The following is a 6,704-nucleotide window of genomic DNA, read 5'->3' as shown; positions in this document are numbered from 1 at the left end:
ACAGGGGCAAACCGAAGAAAGTATCTGAAGCACGGTTTTCCCAACTGATGGTAGTCTCAGAAAGCAGCTCCAGAGAAAACCATCAACACAAATATTCTGCATACTTGGGAATTTCCTGGATGTATATGTATGAACTTCCTTACGATCATCTATCCGTGATCTGTAGCTTCCATTAGAAGTAAAGCATTCTAAAACCTACAAAGACGCTTTCCCATAATCTGACTTGGTCTTTATATCAGAGACCCTCTGAAGATGCTACAGTTTAACCTGGAGTATGGAAAACAAGTTCATAAGATTTTCATCTATACCTAACTTTGTGATAGGAACCCTGAGGATGCATTTATAGTGAGCTTCAATCGAATTGGTATTTTCCCATTATGATGCTTTAAATGCACCAGAATTTGTTAAATAGCATCTTTTGTTTTTAGCGGGTGGTACATTTTCCTATAACACCTCCCTGTCTTTGGCTTTCACAAACCACAAGTATACTCTGAACATTTATTGGACTGCTTTCTTGGAAAAAAAGGTAAATCCTGCTACAGTAAGAACAAGTCTTGCAGAATAAGATTTCTAGCATTTAAAAAGGCCTTAAGGATTATTAAGCCCACCCTAACCAAGAAAGTAGAATTCCACAATTATAATAGTGTCTATCACTTTATTTTTCCTTGTATTATCATTAAATTACTAATCTATAACAGGTCCATGGGCAATTAATAAATCTTATGACGGTTATGGATCTTGTGAGTTTCGCTACTGGCTAGATGTCATAAAGAAACAGGCAATGCTGGGCTTTTGAATGGAAATGGAAAATATAAATCCTCAAAGCAATAAAGGTCTATATCTAGCTCAGCCTTGTAGATCATGTCAAAGTGTCCCTGGGTGTGGCTGTGGTCAGAGAGTTGCTGGAGGGGTTCACAGTCCAGTGTGGAGAAAGAAATGTAATAAGGACTGTGCGTGTAAATGCTGTACTGGAAGTCTGAATGGAGTGTCATGGTTAGCATAGAGGAATGAAGAATTATGTGTTTTGGTAGGAATTCTCTAGCCTTTGTCCAGGCTGATAAGCCTCAATGGCTGACTACCTGAGTGCTCCAAATGCTTGCAGAATTAGGATTCTTCATGGGAGTTCCTTTCTCTTTCCATGCCATCCTACTCCCAGATGTGTGGGCCCAGAACTATCATGAACAGTTCCCTATTTGGGGAAGAATACCAATGGATTACAATATAAGCACTGGATGTAATTTCCTACTTATCACTACATCCCAATATCCTAAATGGCTCAGATGCCTAAAAAGTCAGCCAGTCCTTGAAGCTACTATTGGCAAGGGGGAGCTCCATGCTGTTAGTACTCCAGAAAATCCAAATTACAGTAATAAGCATATCCTCATACGGTTGTAGAGACTTCTAAAATATGGTTTCCTCTCCTTGGGCTCAGATTATATTAGTTCGGGTGGCTGCATCCATTAACTAGGGCTATTTAGCCATTATTCTAGCAGCTACCTTACTTGCTAAGACAGCAAATTATTAAAGGCTCTTTTTAGATGTGATGTTTTTAAAAGGGACTGGCTAACATGACCAGCTTTTTTCTTTGTTTCTCCATCACCAGAAAACATCTGGATGGATCATCATTAAATTTAGAGAGCACATTTTGGGTAGTCATAAATACAGAATTTTTGTGGTATTTGATACTCTCTGGAGAGCATGGTGGGGGTGGGAGGAGGGAAATCTCCCTTAATTTTTTTTTCATGCAGCAAAGTGGGAGATATCAATTAGAAGTTTTCAAAAAAGTTCCATTTTAAAAAATACTAAATTACTGGAATTTAGGGGAAAGCAACAAATATTCATTTTTTAATGAAATGACTTTGTTTTTCCCTGTGATGTGCATAAGGTATCATAAAAGACAAATGACTTTCTTATAGCAAACATACAAACCTCTAGAAATGCAAGAACTACTTTCAGATCAATTAGGAGGTAAGAGTTCTGGAATTCCTGGGTGGCTCAGAGGTTGAGCGTCTGCCTTCAGCTTAGGGTGTGATTGTGGTCAGGTCCGGGGATGGAGTCCCACATCTGGCTCCCTGGGAGAAGCCTGCTTCTCCCTGTGTCTATGTCTCTGCCTTTTTCTGTGTCTCTCATGAATAAATAAATAAAATCTTTTTTAAAAAGGGGGGGGGGGGAGATAAGAGTTCTTGGGCAATCAACAAAACATAGGGTTAGGTGAGGAATGGCACAGGTATAGAGTTTGGCCTGCAGATTGCAGGAGACCAAGGTGTGATAAGACCACATGACTGGCAAACAGGGGAGAGGGCTGTTACAAGTTAAGATTCTCTGCCCAGTAAAAATCAAAATGAAACAACAACAACAACAAAATCCCAAGAACTTCAAACCGATTAAGCTAAAAAAGTTCAACACTGACTCAACAACCTAAAACGTAACTCTTCTCTACCCAAAATAGAGAGGTAATCTCAGTAAGAGTGGTCCCAAAGAAATTTCAGGCATGATTCAACCACTGAGTCCCCAGAGGCTCTGAAACATCAATTAAACAACAATATTTGGAATCCAAAGTTTTGAAAAGTGACATCAGGACCCTTAATAGTATGCTATGGAATCTGTCTGTCCCAAATATACAACTTACTCCTTGACCGTCTCTATTCTCTTTCAAATGTCTGCAATCCCCCATAAGCATCTGTTTCTTATGTCCATTAATAAGCCTCAAGGACAGACAGTCTGAATTCCAGGCGTCCATGTGCATTCAGTGGCTCCTCACTGGGGCAGCTCTATACAATTGCTTTAGCCTCAGTCACAGCGGGGTTCATTCATATGAGTTCCAGAGCAAAAGGTGACAAAAATGGCTGTCTTGGTTCAGGCTCCTATAATAAGATATCATAGACCAGGTGACTTACAAACAACAACACTTTATTCCTTACAGTTCTTGAGGCTGAAAATCAGAGATCAGGGTATTGCACAGTAGAGGTCCAGTGAAGGCCTTCTTCTGGGTTACAGACTGCCAAGTCCTGGTTAGATACTTATATGATGAAAAGAGAAATAAAGAGCCCTCTGGGGGCACAGGTCCTACTCCTGAGTGCTCCACTCTCATGACCTAATTGCCTCCCAAAGGCCCCATCTCCCAACACCATCACATAGAGGATTTCAGCATATGAATGAGGGGAGTGGGAAATACAAATATTCAGTCCATTGCAATGGTCTACAGGGAATTCGTTACAATGTTAAAAATGATTATAACTAAGATATGTGAAATACTATTGGAATCCAATGTTAACTAATTTATTCATTCTATTACATTTTATTTAATGATGGTTAATAAGTCTCCTGAGCACTATCAACAATATTGCCATGATGTAATAAAACACTTGAAAGTGAAAAAAAAAAACTATTACAACTATTTTAGCAATAGGCAAAAACAGTTTATTTTTTCTAAACAACAATTAGTTGTCATTTCCAGGAAGAGAGCATTGAATCTAAGGTTTATCCTCTCTATTCTTCAGAAGTGACACCTTGATATCCGTGCAGGCATGTAACTGGCTCAAACGCAAGAATGAGCAGTTGGACAAAGTCCCCTGTGATTTATTCGTTCTTTTCAAAATATGCCTGTGCTGTAGAATGCATGACCTATGTCATTTACAAGCCAGTTCTACTTTTCTTATAATGCTAGTAGAATTGTTAGCTTTGACAGGGCTATCTAAGAAAGTGTCAACATTCATAATGCTGTTAGAAATTTAATAAAGAATTGTAAATGCTTACAAAAACATGCTTTTCAATTATTTGAAGTTTAAATTTAGGAACTACTGAGTCTGTCACATGTTCTGACCATTCAGGTGAGGAATTAAAAATATTTGTAAAATTCAATTACTAAAAGTATATCTTCTTGGATCTTAAAAATCATATGAAATTATGTGAATGTCTAACTAAATATCAACTCTGTAAATTAAAATTTCCTTTTAATGCTTCTCTATTAATTTAAAGCAATGCAACTGGGTATCACTGTTATCAACCTACCATGAACCAATACTTCTTAATCTTGGCTTAATTACTGAATCCTGTCCTAATAATATATATTAACACAACTAAAAAAAACAGTGAGATAATTAAACCAAAAATAAAGATAAACTAAGGTCATCCTTACTCCAAGGGTCTAGCCTGAATTATCTAGGTACTTAGTTGACAAATTCACAAATGAGTATTGTGATACAGAGAAACTGCTCGTAGCTAGCAGAATCATAAATCTAAATTTTTAGTTAATATAATTTTGAGCAAGTTTCTTCACTTTTTTAGTCTTCATTTTAAAATATAAAAAGAATGAGTTGGAGAAGTTCATGCTTCCCGATTGGATGGCCTTCTGCTCCAGAAATGCTGTTTTTTAACAAATTTTTCCTTTTTTTATTAAAGAATTTTATTTATTAATGAGAGATACAGAGAGAGCGAGAGAGAAAGGGAGAGGCAGAGACACAGGCTCCATGCAGGGAGCCCGACGTGGGACTCAACCCCAGGTCTCCAGGATCAGGCCCTGGGCTGAAGGCGGAGCTAAACTGCTGAGCCACCTGGGCTGCCCTTTAACAGATTTTTCAAATCTTCATCATTATGTGTACTACATTATCCCCAGTCAGAATAAGTCTTATATGCATATATGCATTAATTTTTCAAAGGTATACCGATGAAACTGAATTTTTAAATGTCACTAAATTCATAAAACTTTTGTCCACATATTTATTAATATTTGCTAGAAGAACAATTGTTATTATGTAGGGTCCTGGAAAAATATGTTAAAAATAGGGTTTCCTACTCAAAGAAGTTGGGATTCACTAAGCTATATTATTTCTAAAGTCTTTTTAAGCTTTATATAAACTTCTATTTTTTTAAGATTTTATTTATTTATTTATTCATGAGAGACACACAGAGAGAAAGGCAGAGACACAGGCAGAGAGAGAAGTAGGCTCCATGCAGGAAGCCTGATGTGGGACTCGATCCCGGGACTCCAGGATCATGCCCTGGGCCAAAGGCAGGTGCTCAACGCTGAGCCACCCAGGTGTCCCAGGTTCCATTTTTTAACAGTTTTCTTCCTTTTTTTTTTTCTGTCCTCCTCTTCCCTTCTTTCTTTCCCCTCCTATTCTTTCTTCCTTCCTACCTCTTTCCTTCCTCCCCACCTCCCTCCTAACCTTCCTTCTTTCTTTCTTTCAAAAAGACTATGAAAGAAAAAAAAAAGGATGAACTAAGTAGCTCAGCTCATTGAGCCTCTGACTCTTGATTTCAGCTCAGGTCATAATCTCGGGATCCTAGGATGGAGCCCAGTAGGCTCCATGCTCAGCAGGAAATCTGCTTGAGCTTCTTTCTCCCTCTGCCCCTTTTCCCACTCTCATTCCTCTCTCTCAAATAAAAAATAAATAAAATCTTAAAAAAAAAGACTATGTCAATTCATAGCGAATGGGGATACTCTCTTATTTGATTTTCAAATAAATCAGAAACTAAAAGTCCTGTTAAATCTGTTTTGGTCCTCTGAGTAACAGACCAACATATCACAAATGCCACATAAATGGAAAATTCAAACAAAGCAAAATAAAACTAAGTGTTGAGGGAAAGAAAATCCAACTAAGAGTCCATTAAACCATGAATGAATATTTGATGAACCAGGATTTTTTTTTCTATAAAAGTGGTCTATTTTACTAACAAGAAAAGTGTGTCAGAAAGAGGAATTGCTAAAGACCTAGAAAACATAAAATATGTCCCTTATGGTATTCACAAATATTCAGTGTTTCTCCAAAAATATCAAGTGACTAAAACACAATGGTGTCAAAGCAACCATAATAGCAATAAACTAAGCTATGTGGAATGACATACCGCGTTAGGGAGAATTTGGGGAAGAAAACAAAGGTATTAGGACAAAAATCAATTTAAATATCCTTCTGGAGGTACATCTGTTACTTTGTTATTTATTCAGACACTGTTTCTCAAAATGGCTTATGTGCCAAATGTATGTGTATACTGCAGCACAGCAACACGGAAATTTGGAGAATAGCAAGGAGCATACTGTCAGATAACTCATAGATATCAACATCCATAAAAGTCTCTTTATCCTCTAGGCGTACTTTTTCTTTATACGTAGAGGTAATCATTTACCCATAATAAAGGCTATCTATTCTGCATTCCAAAGAAACTCCTTTAAAATAAACCTGAACAGAAAGGGGAAAAAAAATAATGAAAGTAAATATATTTCCACTGTCAAATCCCTTATACAAACAATAAATAAATTAACCATGCTACATAAAAAATTGATGCTGTAAGACTGCTCTCTAGAGAATGGGCACAAAGATTCATAAGGCAGCCTTAATTTTCAAGAGCTTTCAAGATGGAGAGACAAGAAATCATCATAAATGTATTAGCTAGCTAAGTACTTCCTCTCTTCCTTAACAGGTAGGAGTCGCTTAATCTGAAACTATAAAATGAAGAATGGATTAGATTTTTAAATATTTATGAAGTCAAATAATATGACAGTTACAAAATTATATGAAGTTCTAAAACAAGACTAGGATAACCATTGTAAATTCAAGTTCATCTCCACTGAGGCTCATTAGCATGTAATTCTAATGACTTTTGAAAAATTCCTAGGAATAAAATAGAACCCTCAATATCTTAATCCCTTAATCAATCTCCCCACCTATAGACATCAACCTCTCCCTAAACATGTTACTCCACAT

This window comes from Nyctereutes procyonoides, unplaced genomic scaffold, assembly GCF_905146905.1.
Source record: "Nyctereutes procyonoides isolate TBG_1078 unplaced genomic scaffold, NYPRO_anot_genome, whole genome shotgun sequence".
Taxonomy (NCBI): Eukaryota; Metazoa; Chordata; class Mammalia; order Carnivora; family Canidae; genus Nyctereutes; species Nyctereutes procyonoides.
The sequence above is the reverse complement of the archived record's forward strand: the minus strand, read 5'-3'. Positions refer to the sequence as shown.